The sequence below is a fragment of the Haematobia irritans genome, chromosome 4 (genome assembly GCF_050003625.1).
Source record: "Haematobia irritans isolate KBUSLIRL chromosome 4, ASM5000362v1, whole genome shotgun sequence".
Lineage (NCBI taxonomy): Eukaryota > Metazoa > Arthropoda > Insecta > Diptera > Muscidae > Haematobia > Haematobia irritans.
Genome location: NC_134400.1, coordinates 189,455,066 through 189,473,474, shown reverse-complemented (window position 1 = coordinate 189,473,474; position 18,409 = coordinate 189,455,066). Strand labels below are relative to the sequence as shown.

The window sequence follows — 18,409 nt, the reverse complement described above, 5'->3', positions numbered from 1 at the left end:
GCACCTAATTATTGCAATCCCACGGCGGCGGGTTCTACGCACCGGATTGACCCGATGGATACCAGCCATCGGCCAGCGGCTGCCACCTCAGTGTACGTGTTGTCTCGTCCGTTTTTTCGTGTTGGAGAAGGTGCATCCCGGGGAGCCTTCTCCGCCTGCTTTTGGTCCGAGCCGGGATAGAGGAAAACCCCGGACCATGGTACTGTGCCGTCTGCCGAAATCGAATTCACCATCGCTCCGTTTCGGTGAGGTGTAACCGGTGCATGGAATGGGTGCACTTCCGGAACTGCTCCGGCCTAACATCGCTGCGTGAGTATAGTCAAACTGACTTCGTGGCAGGATGCTGTGCCAATGACAGCAGCGGTGGGTCATCTGATTATGTGACCCCACCGACTTCTCCCGCACAACAATATTCTCCGCCGCAGCATCTTACACCGAATATTGTTGTACCAGTTCCGGAGAGTGCATCATTTTTGCAATTTAATTGCAACGGGCTCCGTGGTAAGATTAGTGAGATTGTAGACTTTATGAATCGGAAAAGGATAAGGGTCGCGGCGATCCAGGAAACAAAGCTGAATCCCACCTGCAGCCTACGACATTGTGATGGGTACAATGTCCTACGGAAGGATCGCACAAGAAATTGAGGTGGTGGCCTGGCTTTCATATTACACCGTTCCGTGCAGTATAGACCTATCACGCTTGTGCTAGACACTAATGACCCGTACATGGAATGTATGGGGGTAGCAGTTAAGTGTGGGGCTGCCGAGATAGAGCTATACAATGTGTACATACCGCCGGTTGGTAGCTGTGCTCCAGGTTATAGCCCAAACATTGAGTGGTTGTTGAGCGGGCATAACCGATTGGTTCTAGGAGATTTTAATGCCCACTATGAACTTTCGCATTCTCTCCTGGGTAATGACCAGAGGGGCATAGCTTTGGCAGAGCAGATAGACGACTCCACATTTTGCACGGTGAACGAAGAGGCCCCCACGAGAATTATGGGTGACTGCAGCAGTTCGCCAGATTTATCGTTAGCATCGCCTGGTCTGATAAATGACGTCTCCTGGCAACCCGTCATTTCATTGGGTTCGGACCACCTCCCCATAATTCTCACCATCAACCGACCCTCCGATTTCATAACCTCTGAACGCCGGACGTTTATTAATCAAAAGAAAGCCAACTGGGAAGGCTTCAGAGAATACACCGATCGCCGCTTCAGTGAGCTCCCGTCCCCCTCACATATTCATGCTGCCCAGAGGGAGTTCCGGGACATCATCAACGCAGCAGCCGCTCGCTTCATACCCGCTGGTCGAATTGCCCAAGTGAGGCCTAACTTCACAGCCGAAGCGGCGGGACTCGCAGACGAGCGTGATGAACGCCGTCGTGCTAACCCTGCTGATCCTAGAATCAGAGAACTAAATCTAGAGATTAGTAAGATAGTCGACGAGCACAAGCGGAACACTTGGTTAGAGCACCTGAAGCAATGTTACTTAGGAACAGGAACTGGTAAATTGTGGTCAACAGTTAGAGCCCTCTCGAACCCCTCCACAAGGGATGATGGGATTTCAGTCACATTTGGCGACGTGACTGTGACTGATCCGAAGAGGTGCGCCAAATACTTCAACCGACAGTTTGTCGAGCATCCCGAGAGTGATAGAGCGAAAAGGAGAGCCACCCGTCGTGTACGTGGTCTCCGAGCCGATGACACACCACAATTTACTGCAGCCGAAGTTACCAATGTCATCAACACCGCGAAACCATCTAAGGCGCTGGGCCCTGACGGAATTTCAATGGTAATGCTGAAGCATCTGGGAATACTGGGAGTTGAGTACCTGACCAGACTCCTCAATTTGTTTTTGGAATCACACATTATACCCGATGTCTGGAAAATGGGAAGGGTGATTCCACTACTGAAACCGGGCAAAGATTCGAGCAAAGGTGAATCGTACAGACCGATATCCCTTCTTTCGCCAGTAGAATTTTCCAGCTGCCCACCATCCACATGGATTCCGTAAGGTACATAGTACGACTACAGCCTTACATGCCATTTCGACACATATTAATAAGGGACTTAACCAGCCCAGGCCGTGTCATAGGACGGTCCTCGTGGCGCTTGACCTATCGAAAGCATTCGATACGGTCAACCATGCCACATTATTTGAGGACATCGAGAATACGTCCCTACCGACAGGAGCGAAGCGTTGGGTGCTGAATTATATGTGTGGACGCCAGTCGTACGTGGAATTCAGGGACAGAAAGTCAAGACCGCGTAGAGTTAAACAGGGAGTTCCCCAAGGTGGGGTGATATCTCCGGCACTGTTTAACCTCTACATGTCCTCGATTCCACCCCCTCCTGACGGCGTCGAGATTGTATCATATGCGGATGACTGTACAATCTTGGCATCTGGGCCCAATGTTGATGACATTTGCGATCGGTTGAACGTCTACATAGCTAATCTTACCAGTTATTTCACTGCGAGAAACTTGAGGATATCCCCCACCAAATCCTCAGCCACACTATTTACTACATGGACGGCAGAAGTGCGCAGGCAGTTGAATATCAGAGTCGATGGAGTAATAATTCCGACAACAAATTACCCCAAGATTCTTGGGGTCACATTCGACAGCCTTTTTAGGTCATCTGCCCATGCCACTGCAATTTGTAATAAGCTCCGTGGTAGAAACAAGGTCCTCAAGTCACTTGCCGGCAGTACTTGGGGTGCGGACAAAGAAACCTTGCTAACTACCTATAAGGCAATTGGCCGGTCAGTGGTAAACTATGCAGCGCCAGTGTGGACACCGCAGACCAGTGATACGCAGTGGAATAACATACAAACCTGCCAGAACGCTGCTCTTAGAACTGCGACTGGGTGTCTCCGCAGCACACCCCTGGATCACCTTTATGTGGAGACAAAGATCATCCCTGTGCGTAGACACAACTACATGTTGTCAAAGCAGTATCTCCTGGGTTGTTATCGCAGTAATCATCCAAACCACCATCTTATGGATACACAACCACCACCCAGGAACGTAAGGGTTGATATACATAATCTAGAGCGCGAGATCCAGCGCTATAAAAGAGAGCATCTAGATCAAGCAGCGTACCAGGCAGGTTTGAACAGGATTCATGAGGATACTGTAGCTGAAGCGGTGAGAAGCTATAAGATTAATCCTGTTCTTGGAGTCCGACCACCGCCCATAGCACCGGAGGAAAGAGACCTCCCACGGCAGACTAGGGTAGTTTTGGCCCAATTAAGATCAGGCAAGTGCAGCCGCCTCAATTCCTACTTATCGGTGATTGATAGCAGCGTAGCTGACGTTTGTCCAATTTGCAACCAAGGGCCACACGACACGCGTCATCTTTTCTCTTGCCCAGCCAAACCAACCCGACTTACCACCAGATCACTCTGGACACACCCCACCTTAGTCGCAGAGTTCCTTGATCTGCCAACAAGCTGATGTACCAAGTGTATAACATGAAATGGATGAGATCACAATAAACTGTTACAACAACAACAACAACATTGCACTCATGCGATCCTTTTTTTGTAGTGGTACAACTGGCGTGTTACAACTACTCAATAGTGACAGCATTTTGCGACTATTTTTGGATATCGCATACGACAGTTTTCGACGTGGTGGAGATTCTCAGGAGTGCAGTCAAATTCAAAAAATGCTGGCAGGGAAGTTTCAAGTCAATAACTTGTTTCGTTCGGAAGCTAGCGTGAATAGAATACAACGGAACAGACTTGTTTCTTCTGGAAGGCTATTTCAATATTATCGGTGATATTCGTAAGCAGTATTTATACCCTGCCCAACACTGTGGAATATGGTAATACAAGTTAGTGCATATGTTTGCAACACCCAGAAGGAGACGAGATAGACACATGGTGTCTTTGGCAAAAATGCTCAGGGTGGGCTCTTGAGTCGATATAGCGATGTCCGTCTGTCCGTGAACACATTTTTGTAATCAAAGTATAAGTCGCAGTTTTAGTCCAATCGACTTCAAATTTGACACATGTATGTGTTTTGGCTCAGAATAGAACCCTATTGATTTTGGAAGAAATCGGTTCAGATTTAGATATAGCTCCCATATATATATATATATTTCGCTCGATATGGACTTATATGGCCCCAGAAGCCAGAGTTTTACCCTAATTTGCTTAAAATTTTGCACAAGAAGAACAATTAGTACTATAGTCAAGTGTGCTAAATTTTATTGAAATCAGTTGAGATTTAGATATGGCGACCGGACATATCCCCCAACGGACATTTCGCCCAAAATGATTTTTGGGCGTTATGACCTCCAATGGGGCGGTCACATCGCCCAATTTTAGTTTGGGCTTTATGTCCTCCCTCATCGCGGTCATATGTCCCAAAAAATAGGCGGTCAAAACGCCCAATATTTTATGGGGAAAATAATGTCGGAATACAAATCAAAAACTGTCCTAAATGAAGTAGTTTTGATCCCCAATTTTGGTAAACTAAATACGTACGGTATTTAATTCAAAATGCCGTAACTAGAAAGACAGTGCAGATCTCGTGATCTATAAGAAAATTAAGGAGAAAATTGCGCAAAACGCTCCACGAAGCCCCCAAGAACTTGCCAAATCAGAACATATGAGTGAATAATAAATGTGCGAAAGTGTGCCGGAAAAGATATTTTAGCAAACCACTATTAATGGAAGCCGATTTGGCATACAGTCTCTTTGTGTTCCAACCCAGTAACTGAAATAATGAATGAATGAAATATGGATGATAGAGATGCTATTGTTTTATTGATGTCCCTTTTTCGGTCGTTGTTAAATTCATCACATTCAGTTCGTCCTCAAATCCTAGCGACTTTCAGTTTATTATCTTGTTCTAAACATTAAAATTGGAAAGAGATGAGATGATCGACGTGCTGCTGACGGGTATTTGAAATAAATCGAGCGCGCAATTTTTTTCACGTACCCATCAGCAGCAAATCGATCATCTCATCTCGTTCCAATTTTCAGTTTAAAATACATAATTTTCAATTCAGCATTTGTCTGGTTTGTTCAAAAGAAAAAAATTATCAATTTCCGCGCGCGCGATTTATTTCAAGTACCCATCAGCAGCACGTCGATCATCTCATCTGCCTCCAAATCGCGCGCGCGAATCCTTTTTTAAATTCATCACATTCAGTTCATCCTCACATTCTTGCAACTTTCGTTTTATTATCTTGTTCTAAACATTAAAATTGGAAAGAGATGAGATGATCGATGTGCTGCTGATGGGTATTTGAAATAAATCGAGCGCGCAATTTTTTTCACGTACCCATCAGCAGCAAATCGATCATCTCATCTCGTTCCAATTTTCAGTTTAAAATACATAATTTTCAATTCAGCATTTGTCTGGTTTGTTCAAAAGAAAAAAATTATCAATTTCCGAATTTTCATGTTTCAATATATAAATTCAAATGTCTTGGAGCTTAAACCGACCTATTTCACGAGCGAAATAGGTCTTCGTAGTGCCACTTTAGCCGCTTTTCCATTTCAATGGTCAAAATGGTCAAAAATTCTGTTCCAGTCAAAAACAATTAAAACAAACGATGAAGCCAAGATATGCTAGTTTTACATCTTCTTCCAGTCAATAAGAGGCATATATATCTATTAAATATTTAAAAAAAATTAATGGATAGATGAAGTAATCATATCTAGCTTTTGAATGATTTACAAAAAATACATTTTGTTATTTTAAACTATTGTTTATATTCAATTATATTCAAGCGGTCATAACACCCACATTTTTTTATGGGGCTTATGACCGCGATGAGGGAGGACATAAAGCCCAAACTAAAATTGGGCGATGTGACCGCCCCAATGGAGGTCATAACGCCCAAAAATCATTTTGGGCGAAATGTCCGTTGGGGGATATGTCCGGTCGCCTTTAGATATAGCTCCCATATATATCGTTCGCCCGATATGGACTAATACGGTCTCAGTAGCCAGAGTTTTACCCCAATTTGTTTGAAATTTTGCACTAGGAGTACAATTAGTAGTGCAGTTAAGTGTGCAAAATTTTATTGAAATCGGTTCAGATTTAGATATATCTCCCATATATATCGTTCGCCCGATTTACACTCATATGACCACAGAGCCCAATTTTTTTGCTCCGATTTAGTTGAAATTTTGCACAGGGAGTAGAATTAGCATTGTAGCTATGCGTGCCAAATTTGGTTGAAATCGGTTCAGATTTAGATATATATCCCATATATATGTTTTTCTGATTTCGACAAAAATGGTCAAAATACCAACATTTTCCTTGTAAAATCGCCACTGCTTAGTCGAAAAGTTGTGAAAATGACTCTAATTTTCCTAAACTTCTAATACGTATATATCGAGCGATAAATCATAAATAAACTTTTGCGAAGTTTCCTTAAAACTGCTTCAGATTTAAATGTTTCCCATATTTATACCCTGCGCCACAGTGTGTTCCACCCTAGTGCATTAGCCAACTTAAATTTTGAGTCTATAGATTTTGTAGAAGTCTATCAAATTCTGTCATGATCGAGTGATATTTAAATGTATGTATTTGGGACAAACGTATATATATAGCACCCAACACATTTGACGAATGTGATGTAGTATCGAAAATTTAGATCTACAAAGTGGTGCAGGGTATAATATAGTCGGCCCCGCGCGACTTTAGACTTTCCTTACTTGTTTTTATGTGGGTCACTTCACCCCATAGTATTTTCGTCGCCCCACTGATGTCGCTTTATGTGTCCGTTCATCCAAACCGGCCCGCCTTGCCTTTAGTAGCATTGCGTTCTTTAAGTTCACTTCACTAAAGGGTGATACGGTCAAAATTTGGTCAATATAAACTTGACGTATTTCTTTCAATTTTGCATTTAAAAAACCTGAACAACCCTCATTTTGAAGGTGTGTAGAATGTTGCTCCCATTTTGATTTTGGAATTCACTCTTCAGTTGTCAAAATGCCGTCCAAGCAAGAAGAGCAGCGTATCAAAATGTTGCTCGCGCATCGCGAAAATCCGAGCTACTCGCACGCAAAGCTGGCAAAATCGCTAAAAGTTGCCAAATCAACCGTTACAAATGTAATTAAAGTGTTTGGGGAACGTTTGTCGACAACCAGGAAGTCTGGATCGGGGGGAAATCGAAAACCGGAAGCCGCTGAGACGACAAAGAGAGTTGCCGGTAGTTTCAAGCGAAACCCTAACCTCTCTCTCCGAGATGCCGCAAATAAGCTGGGTGTATCGTCTACAACCGTGCATCGAGCCAAAAAACGAGCCGGACTATCGACTTACAAGAAGGTAGTGACTCCAAATAGCGATGATAAACAAAATACGACGGCCAAAGCACGATCCCGGAGGCTGTACACGACGATGCTGACAAAGTTTGACTGCGTGGTAATGGACGACGAAACCTACGGAGGAGTTTTATACGGCAAAAGGAAGGGGAAAGGTAGCAGATATTTTCAAGCACATAAAACTGTCAAAGTTCGCAAAGAAATGTCTGGTTTGGCAAGCCATCTGTACCTGTGGCTTGAAAAGCAGCATTTTCATAGCTTCCGGGACTGTCAACCAAGAAATTTACGTGAAAGAGTGTTTGAATAAACGTCTGCTGCCTTTCCTGAAGAAACACGGTTGTTCCGTACTGTTTTGGCCTGATTTGGCATCTTGCCATTACGGTAAAAAGGCCATGGAGTGGTACGCCGCCAACAACGTGCAGGTGGTTCTCAAGGACAAGAACCCTCCCAACACGCCAGAGCTCCGCCCAATTGAGAAATACTGGGCTATTGTCAAGCGGAACCTAAAGAAGACCAAAAAACTGCTAAGGACGAGCAGCAGTTCAAGGCAAACTGGCTTTCTGCGGCGAAGAAGGTGGACAAGGTGGCTGTACAAAATCTGATGGCAGGTGTCAAGCGTGAGGCCCGGCAATTCGGATTTGGAAAAGCGAAAGCCTAACTGATTATTTTTCCTGAATTATATACTAATTGAATTTGAAAAAGAAATTTAATTTGATTTTTTAAATAAACGATTTCACCGATTTACACGCGTTTTCCCTTGACCAAATTTTGACCGTATCACCCTTTATGTGTACCCTAAGATGCGGATCCTGCCGTGTATTCGTTGATCATGATTTTGCATTCCAATACGGTTCCCCATGCAACCGTAATGTCTGCTATTGCGTTCATTGGCCTCCGGCAATCTGTGGTGGTTTATCATGTCTCCAAACACCTTCAATCTCATCATAGCCACAGCGGCTATGCTTTTGATGTGACCTTCTATGGGTCTTAACCCAAGGCCCTGGTTGATGTAGTCTTCATTGCGCCATTTATACCAAGACCAATAAGTCCAATATCTATGTTGCACTTAGGTTAGAACTATTCAGTCCATTGTAATACCACAGTGGTGAACTTCTCTCTTGTCACTGAGTGCTATCCGATTCTATGCTAAGCTCAATGACAAGGGACCCGAGTCCGAAAGGCGTTCCATATTGCGCTGAAATCACTTAGAAACACTCATAAATGTCACCAGCATTACTAACCTCTCATAGCTGGACATCTCTCAAATGTGGACAAAATTTAGGCGACCATAGGTGTCCACCTTTCAGAGGTTTCATTGTAAATTAATGTGGTTCCATTTTCACAGAGTTTATTAACATTTCTCTTCGGGTGTAACATTCACCCTTTTTATATGAGAATAACATAACAATATAGCAACCTAACCACAAACAATTTTTCTTTTGGACCAATATATTTCCTAAATTGGACCAAAATTCGTATCAGCGGACAGTGTTGCCAGCATTTTCCTGGCTCTTGACCCCAAATTATGATGTTTTCGTCCCCAAAAATCCCCAATTTAAATTTAAATTCCTCACAAAAATCGCCAATACATTTTTGAAAATCAGTAGAAAATCAGTAATAATAATACAGCAAGCTGCAATCATATCCAGATTTCGAACCACAACACCAAGAGACTGATGATCGTCTTCCAAATGCTGAACACATGAAAATGCGAGTTCGGAGTTCCTTGTATTTATGAATGAATATAGAAAACAAAATTTGAGAAAATTTTCTATATAGAAAAAATTTTTGTTTGACAAAATGTTCTAAAGGGTGATTTGTTAAGAGCTTGATAACTTTTTTTTAAAAAAAAACGCATAAAATTTGCAAAATCTCATCGGTTCTTTATTTGAAACGTTAGATTGGTCCATGACATTTACTTTTTGAAGATAATTTCATTTAAATGTTGACCGCGGCTGCGTCTTAGGTGGTCCATTCGGAAAGTCCAATTTTGGGCAACTTTTTCGAGCATTTCGGCCGGAATAGCCCGAATTTCTTCGGAAATGTTGTCTTCCAAAGCTGGAATAGTTGCTGGCTTATTTCTGTAGACTTTAGACTTGACGTAGCCCCACAAAAAATAGTCTAAAGGCGTCAAATCGCATGATCTTGGTGGCCAACTTACCGGTCCATTTCTTGAGATGAATTGTTCTCCGAAGTTTTCCCTCAAAATGGCCATAGAATCGCGAGCTGTGTGGCATGTAGCGCCATCTTGTTGAAACCACATGTCAACCAAGTTCAGTTCTTCCATTTTTGGCAACAAAAAGTTTGTTAGCATCGAACGATAGCGATCGCCATTCACCGTAACGTTGCGTCCAACAGCATCTTTGAAAAAATACGGTCCAATGATTCCACCAGCGTACAAACCACACCAAACAGTGCATTTTTCGGGATGCATGGGCAGTTCTTGAACGGCTTCTGGTTGCTCTTCACTCCAAATGAGGCAATTTTGCTTATTTACGTAGCCATTCAACCAGAAATGAGCCTCATCGCTGAACAAAATTTGTCGATAAAAAAGCGGATTTTCTGCCAACTTTTCTAGGGCCCATTCACTGAAAATTCGACGTTGTGGCTCGTTAGTAAGTCTATTCATGATGAAATGTCAAAGCATACTGAGCATCTTTCTCTTTGACACCATGTCTGAAATCCCACGTGATCTGTCAAATACTAATGCATGAAAATCCTAACCTCAAAAGAATCACCCTTTATATAGAAATAAAATTTTGACAAAATTTTCTATATAAAAATAAAATTTTGACAAAATTTTCTATATAAAAATAAAATTTTGACAAAATTTTCTATATAAAAATAAAATTTTGACAAAATTTTCTATAGAAATAAAATTTTGACAAAATATTCTATAGAAATAAAATTTTGACAAAATTTTCTATAGAAATAAAATTGGGACAAAATTTTCTACAGAAATAAAATTTTGACAAAATTTTCTATAGAAATAAAATTTTGACAAAATTTTCTATAGAAATAAAATTTTGACAAACTTTTCTATAGAAATCAAATTTTGGCAAAAAGAAATAGAATTTTGACAAAATTTTTTATAGAAATAAAATTTTGACAAAATTTTCTATAGAAATAAAATTTTGACAAAATTTTCTATAGAAATAAAATTTTGACAAAATTTTCTATAGAAATAAAATTTTGACAAAATTTTCTATAGTAATAAAATTTTGACAAAAATTTCTATAGAAATAAAATTTTGACAAAATTTTTTATAGAAATAGAATTTTGACAAAATTTTTTATAGAAATAAAATTTTGACAAAATTTTCTATATAAAAATAAAATTTTGACAAAATTTTCTATATAAAAATAAAATTTTGACAAAATTTTCTATATAAAAATAAAATTTTGACAAAATTTTCTATAGAAATAAAATTTTGACAAAATATTCTATAGAAATAAAATTTTGACAAAATTTTCTATAGAAATAAAATTGGGACAAAATTTTCTACAGAAATAAAATTTTGACAAAATTTTCTATAGAAATAAAATTTTGACAAAATTTTCTATAGAAATAAAATTTTAACAAACTTTTCTATAGAAATAAAATTTTGACAAAATTTTCTATAGTAATAAAATTTTGACAAAATTTTCTATAGAAATAAAATTTTGACAAAATTTTTTATAGAAATAGAATTTTGACAAAATTTTTTATAGAAATAAAATTTTGACAAAATTTTCTATAGAAATAAAATTTTGACAAAATTTTCTACAGAAATAAAATTTTGACAAAATTTTCTATAGAAAAAAATTTTGACAAATTTTTCTACAGAAATAAAATTTTGACAAAATTTTCTACAGAAATAAAATTTTGACAAAATTTTCTATAGAAATAAAATTTTGACAAAATTTTCTACAGAAATAAAATGTTGACAAAATTTTATATAGAAATAAAATTTTGACAAAATTTTCTATAGAAATAAAATTTTGACAAAATTTTCTACAGAAATAAAATTTTGACAAAATTTTCTATAAAAATAAAATTTTGACAAAATTTTCTATAGAAATGAAATTTTGATAACATTTTCTATAAAAATAAAATTTTGACAAAATTTTCTACAGAAATAAAATTTTGACAAAATTTTCTATAGAAATAAAATTTAGACAAAATTTTCTATAGAAATAAAATTTTGACAAAATTTTCTATAGAAATGAAATTTTGACAAAATTTTCCATAGAAATAAAATTTTGACAAAATTTTCTATAGAAAACCGATTTCTCGAAAAAATCCCCAAATTTATGGAAATTCCCCACCAAATCCCCAAGTCCTCAACTCAAAAATTATGTAACCATTCACGAAAAAATATCCCCAATTTGGGGGGAAATCCCCAATACTGGCAACACTGCCAGCGAACCATTGTTCCAAATGAAATTAATATCTTTAAATATTTAAAATTTACCAAAATTTTACTTCGATACAAAATTTTTTCAAATATTTAAGTCTATTCAAAATTTTTATTTTTAATTATTTCTAATTAATTAATTTTCTCAAAATTTTATATTTATAGAAAATTTTGTCAAAATTTTATTTCTATTGAAAATTTTGTCAAAATTTTATTTCTATAGAAAAATTTTTTTCAAAATTTTATTTCTATAGAAATTTTTTTCAAAATTTTATTTCTGACAAGGCACCTTCTTTTTATAGCCGGGTCCGAACGGCGTTCCACAATGCAGTGAAACCAATTAGAGAAGCTTTGAAACCCTCAGAAATGTCACCAGCATTACTGAGGTGGGATAATCCACCGCTGAAAAATTTTTTGGTTTTCGGTCGAAGCAGGAATCGAACCCACGGCTTTGTGTATGCAAGGCGGGCATGCTAACCATTGCAAAATTTTCTATAGAAAATTTTGTCAAAATTTTAGTCCGATCGGACCAAAATGGCAACCCTGAACCTAACTGTAAATTTAAGAGAAATATTTTATCTCTCTTTAACCCCATAACACTATGATCACCTGCTCTCTGAGCTCCTATGTTAGGTTGGAAAATGAAAATAACTGGATTAAAACAACGCTGAAGCATCAAACAAATGCCAGTCTATGTTTACAATAAACTTCCGAAGAAGTTGGCTTAAACTGGCATTGGCTTAGAGCGTTTGAGGGCTCCTTACATTTTAGCTATTTGTCCGACAAAAAAAAGAAAAACAACCAAATCTACATTAGACGTGTCATTTTGCAGTTTAAGACCATTCAGCATCTGACTACCGTGGAGTAAAGTTCGGCATTCAAAATTAAATAGAAGAGTATTCAATTATCATATGCCGAAGTTCGCAACTGTAGTTCTTTACAATACATTTTTTTTATTTTCATTAATTTTGTGACAAGTGTGTGAAAAAGTATTAATAGTTAACAATCCCCCTTTAAAAAAAAAAACAAACAAACAAATATTGAAAATATAATAAAAACAAAAAAAAAAACGAAAAACAAATACCAAAGTAACAACAAACGAAATAGGCAAATTTGCTGTAAACATTTTTTTAGTATTGAACAAATTTCAAGTGATTGTATTGAAAGAAATTTCAAAATAAAACTTAAGCGCGTATTAATTAAAAAGAAGAAAAAAAAAACCAAAACACTCGTTAAAGGTATGTTTTTATAAAAAAGATTGCTATAAAAATAATAAAAAAAAAAAATATTTTTTCTTTCCATTGCATTAATTGTTTTAAACTATAAAATATTATATTTTTTGAAGTGTTTTTACAAACCTACATTTCAATGATGGGAGGCACACTTTTCACTTAAATATTTCATATATATAAGACATTTTTATTTACTTTTTTTTTTTTTTTGGGGAATTACTTGTTCAGCAAGTTAAGTTCATTTGCATAAATGCATCATCAGCGACCATGTGAACATATGCTTTCCCTTAAACAAATTTCTATTTCCTGTTTGAAAAAATTAAACATGGATTTAAAATGAGATTATTTAATCGAAATTGAATATTTTTATATCGTGAGATGTATTTTGCTCCAATTCTAAACTAAATACTATGTCACAATAGCTTATGGTGTTTTCTTTTCAGAAGAAAAAGTGGAGTTCGGTTGCCACTCGAGCCAAAAATAATCTACCATATTTTATAGAAAATTCTACGAAGAAACTACCAAACAAAAAAATCTTCTATAGAAACAAAATTTTGCCAAAATGTATTTTCTTTCGAATATTGTGTCAAAATTTCATTTATATAGAAAATTTTGTCAAAATTTCATTTCAATAGAAAATTTTGACAAAATATCATTTCTATAGAAAATTTAAAAAAATTTTATTTCTGTAGAAAATTGTGTCAAAACTTTTTTTTCTATAGAAAATTTTGTCAAAATTTTATTTCTATAGAAAATTTTGTCAAAATTTAATTTCTATAGAAAATTTTGTCAAAATTTTATTTCTATAAAAAAATTTTGCCAAAATTTTATTTCAATAGAAAATTTGGCCAAAATTTTATTTCTATAGAAAATTTTGTCAAAATCTTATTCCTATAGAAAATTTCGTCAAAAATTTATTTCTATAGAAAATTTTGTCGTAGTTTTATTTCTATAGAAAATTTTGTCAAAATTTTATTTGTATAGAAAATTTTGTCAAAATTTTATTTCTATAGAAAATTTTGTCAAGATTTTATTTCTATAGAAAATAATGTCAAAATTTTATTTCTATAGAAGATTTTGTCAAAATTTTATTGCTATAGAAAATTTTGTCAAAAGTTTATTTTTATAGAAAATTTTGTCAAAATTTTATTTCTATTGATAACTTTGTCAAAGTTTTATTTTTATATACATTTTTGTCAAAGTTTTATTTTTATAGACATTTTTGTCAAAATTTTATTTCTATAGAAAATTTGGGCAAAATTTTATTTCTACAGAAAATTTTGTTTAAATTTTATGTCTATAATAAATTTTGTCAAAATTTTATTTCTATAGAAAATTTTGTCAAAATTTTATTTCTATAGATAATTTTGTCAAAATTTTATTTCTATAGAAAATTATGTCAAAATTTTATTTCTATAGAAAATTTTGTCAAAATTTTATTGCTATAGAAAATTTTGTCAAAAGTTTATTTTTATAGAAAATTTTGTCAAAATTTTATTTCTATAGATAACATTGTCAAAGTTTTATTTTTATAGACATTTTTGTCAAAGTTTTATTTTTATAGACATTTTTGTCAAAATTTTATTTCTATAGAAAATTTGGGCAAAATTGTATTTCTACAGAAAATTTTGTTTAAATTTTATGTCTATAATAAATTTTGTCAAAATTTTATTTCTATAGAAAATTTTGTCAAAATTTTATTTCTATAGATAATTTTGTCAAAGTTTTATTTTTATAGACATTTTTGTCAAAATTTTATTTCTATAGAAAATTTGGCCAAAATTTTATTTCTATAGAAAATTTGGCCAAAATTTTATTTCAATAGAAAATTTTGTAAAAATCTTATTTCTATAGAAAATTTTGTCAAAATTTTATTGCTATAGAAAATTTTGTCAAAAGTTTATTTTTATAGAAAATTTTATCAAAATTTTGTTTCTATAGAAAATTTTGTTAAAATTTTATGTCTATAGAAAATTATGTCAAAATTTTATTTCTATAGAATATTTTGTCAAAATTTAATTTTTCTAGAAATTTTTTACTTGCCGATAAAAGTTTTTCACATTGTAAAAATTAGATAATAGGAAAATAATTGTGTAATAAAACATATGGATGAAAAAAAGTGAAATTGGTTGAAAAAAAATTGTTTTTTTCGCTTTTTAAATTTCTTTATTCAAATTAACTTCCAGGGCTCAACTTCTAAAACAATGCAAAGGATCCAAAAAGGGAGTACTTCCGTCCTATGACAAGCCCATGTAAAATTCATTGGAGATGATCCAAGTTTGCACTACTTCCGGATCACAGATTGGGGATCCAAACTACTTTTTTGGAAGCTCTTTTTTTGCTGGAATTTTAATTTTTTCCTCGGAAGTTGTGTAATAAAAATGCAATTAACTGTTGTAACCCAATTTAAAAATTCGGATCAAAATGATCAAGGTTAAAAATAAATGTGTTACAAGAAACAAATAAATCGATTATTTTTTAAATCACATAAGCGTAATTTTGATTGTATTAATATATATAAATCACAAAATTTTTTTGAAAAAAAAAAAAAATGCAATGCAAAAATGTTCAATACTTATATACAAATTTGGGGAGAGAAGAGAGATAAAATAATTATACTTACTTATATATGCAAATTAATATGAATATTGATTGCTTATTACAGGAAGCCCTTTAGCAATCAGAACCGATTTACACAAACACATATGTATATTTCTTCTTTCATTTAACAAATCCGATATACTTTAAAATGACTCTTTGGGATATTACAAGCAGTCATACTCTGTCTTCTGTACAGTGAAGGTTGAAAAAATTTCATTGAAAAAAATCAAAAAAATCAATTAAAACAAAAAATAATAATATTACAAAGTTTTAATCAAGTGAGTGCAAACAAAAAAAATAAATTAGAAATCACCACCAAAGAAAGACGATTTAAAAACAAAAAAAGAAATTACTGATTAAAAATTAGCAGTGATGAAATGATTTATTGATACATAGCCCGGTACACTCATAGGAAAACGTCTGCTAAAATCAGCAGTCGGTCGGTTTGCTGTATTATTTTTGTGATTTGTGGTCTATCGTAAAATTTTAGCGAAAATATTTTCAAAAACCAAAATGTTTTTTTTTTTTATATTCCTGTCGTATATTCAGACTTTGAGCAAATAATTCTAATATATTGTTTTCATTGTGTTTTGATACTCCAAGATTAATTTGATTTTTGTATTAAATATTATCGTTAGAATTATCGTTGCACTGGTGTTCTATGCAGAATATCTCATCAGTGAAAATTTCGCCAAGAGTGACAGGTTGGATTTTTTTTATTTTACATTACTTCAATTCACAATAGCTATTTATTGTGATTAATGTGTCCAATAAGATGAAATGTAATGTAAAGGTATCATAAATAACCAAACTGGTAAATGATTGAAAAAAATTATATTTTCATTTATCCATTATAATATCAAATTGATTTCTCCGAGTGGTAATAAGATTATTTGTAAGAACAATCTTAAAATCAAATTTAGATGTCATTCAAATTTTCTGAGATACATTTTCGCCAAATTATTGTAGCAATTTTATACTTATTGATTATGGATTCGTTGGAAGGTTCCAAATTTTGGCAAAAAATGTGACAAATATTAATAAATTTTTTTCTGATTTAGTTCGATATTTTTGATTAATTTGCGGAGATGAGTCGGCATATTCGGCGGCGGCTAAAATCGGTGGCGCGACTCGGCGTCTTCATTCTCTGATTTGGAGCAGAGAATGAAGCCGACACATTTTTGTCGGCGGCGGCGGACACTAAATTTTTGCCTCCGGCGGCGGCGGCTTAACGGCTGAGCCGATATAAATTTGTTTACTCGGCGGCGGACAATTATCCATTATAAAATCAATTTGAAGTTAATCCAATGGTAATGAGATTAGTTGTACAACCTATCTTACAAACAAATTTACTTTTCGTTCAAATTTTCTGAGCTAAATTTTTGCTAAATTATTATAGCAGATTAAATATGATCGGTTGTGTTCAAAATTTTGGAAAAAATACGACAATTTAATAAATTTTTTTCTGATTTTAATCGATATTTTTGATTACTTGGCGGCTAAATTTGAGTCGAGATGAGTCGACATATTCGGCGGCGGCGGCGACTGGCAAAAAATGGTCGGCGGCGACTGAAATCGGCGGCGCGACTCGGCGGCTTCATTCTCTGATTTGGAGTTATACGAACGATAATGAGATTAGTTGTACAACTAATCTTTCAATCAAATTCGGCGGCGTCTAATATCGGCGACTTCATTCTCTGCGCACGCACCTATACCACAAGATCTGCATACAGGGGCTTAATAAATCTATGAAAAGACTGTATTATCGGCATGTAAATGAAATATCAGTTTGAGATAAGTACTGGGCTGAATATATTGTAACTCCAAATTAGAGAGCCCCGTGGTGCAATGCCCGCCTTTCATACACAAGGTCGTGGGTTCGATTCCTGCTTCGACCGAACACCAAGAAGTTTTTCAGCGTGGATTATCCCACCTCAGTAATGCTGGTGACATTTCTGAGGGTTTCAAAGCTTCTCTAAGTGGTTTCACTGCAATGTGAAACGCCGTTCGGACTCGGCTATAAAAAGGAGGTCCCTTGTCATTGAGCTTAACATGGAAACGGGCAGCACTCAGTGATGAGAGAGAAGTTTACCAATGTGGTATCACAATGGACTGAATAGTTTAAGTGAGCCTGATACATCGGGCTGCTTAACCTAACCTAACCTATCATTTCTGTGATTGAAGATATTTCAATTAAAAAACAAGTAAGTAAAATAGAAAGTCGGGCGGGGTCGACTATATCATACAATATTTGAGTAGCATTGATTACTAAATAAGAGTATTATGGCCAAATTTGGGAAAATCGGGCAATACATATATATGAGAGCTATATCTAAATCTGAACCGATTTGGATGAAATTTTGCAGACATAAATGGCAATGAAGAAGATTACTTTTTGCCAAAATTGGTGACGATCCTTTTGTAAAAAAGCGCAACGTGACCCCATTTGTCGAAATCGAAATGAGAGCTATGTATATCTAAATTTAATCCGATTTCTTCCAAATTCAATAGAGTTCGTTATTGTGCCCAAAAAAAACACCCTGTAACAATTTTTATCAAAACTAAATATTGCGACCGGAATCCTCTGAACAACAAACATGGAAAGATGGACGGACGGACACCAAGCGCTAGATTGACTCAGGAGGTGATTCTGACTCTATCGGTATATATTTTATGGGGCCTAAAATCAATATTTTTGGTAGGCACATTTTTTGGCAGATCAAAGTTATTATACCCTGACCACTATGTGGTTTAGGGTATAATTAATTGGATCAATTAATTTCGTGATTAAATCATAATTTTTTCTTGTGTAATTAAAATCCTTTTACTAATGAAATCAATTAATTTTTCAATCAAGTATTTTTATATGCCCAATTAAATCTGTGATT

The 18,409-nt window shown here is 35.1% G+C and overlaps 1 protein-coding gene across 2 annotated transcripts in view; it reads left to right on the top strand.

Annotated features, from left to right (window-relative positions):
• Window positions 1-12,386: 12,386 nt before the first annotated feature.
• Window positions 12,387-18,409, top strand: part of Cralbp (Cellular retinaldehyde binding protein) — a 41,032-nt gene continuing 35,009 nt past the window's right edge. The window contains exon 1 of one of the 2 annotated variants that reach the window (XM_075306492.1): window positions 12,387-12,926. The gene's annotated coding sequence lies outside the window, so the exon portion shown is untranslated. Of the gene's footprint in view, window positions 12,927-15,701; window positions 15,800-18,409 lie in introns of those variants that run through there. The other variant, XM_075306493.1, reaches the window with a different exon arrangement.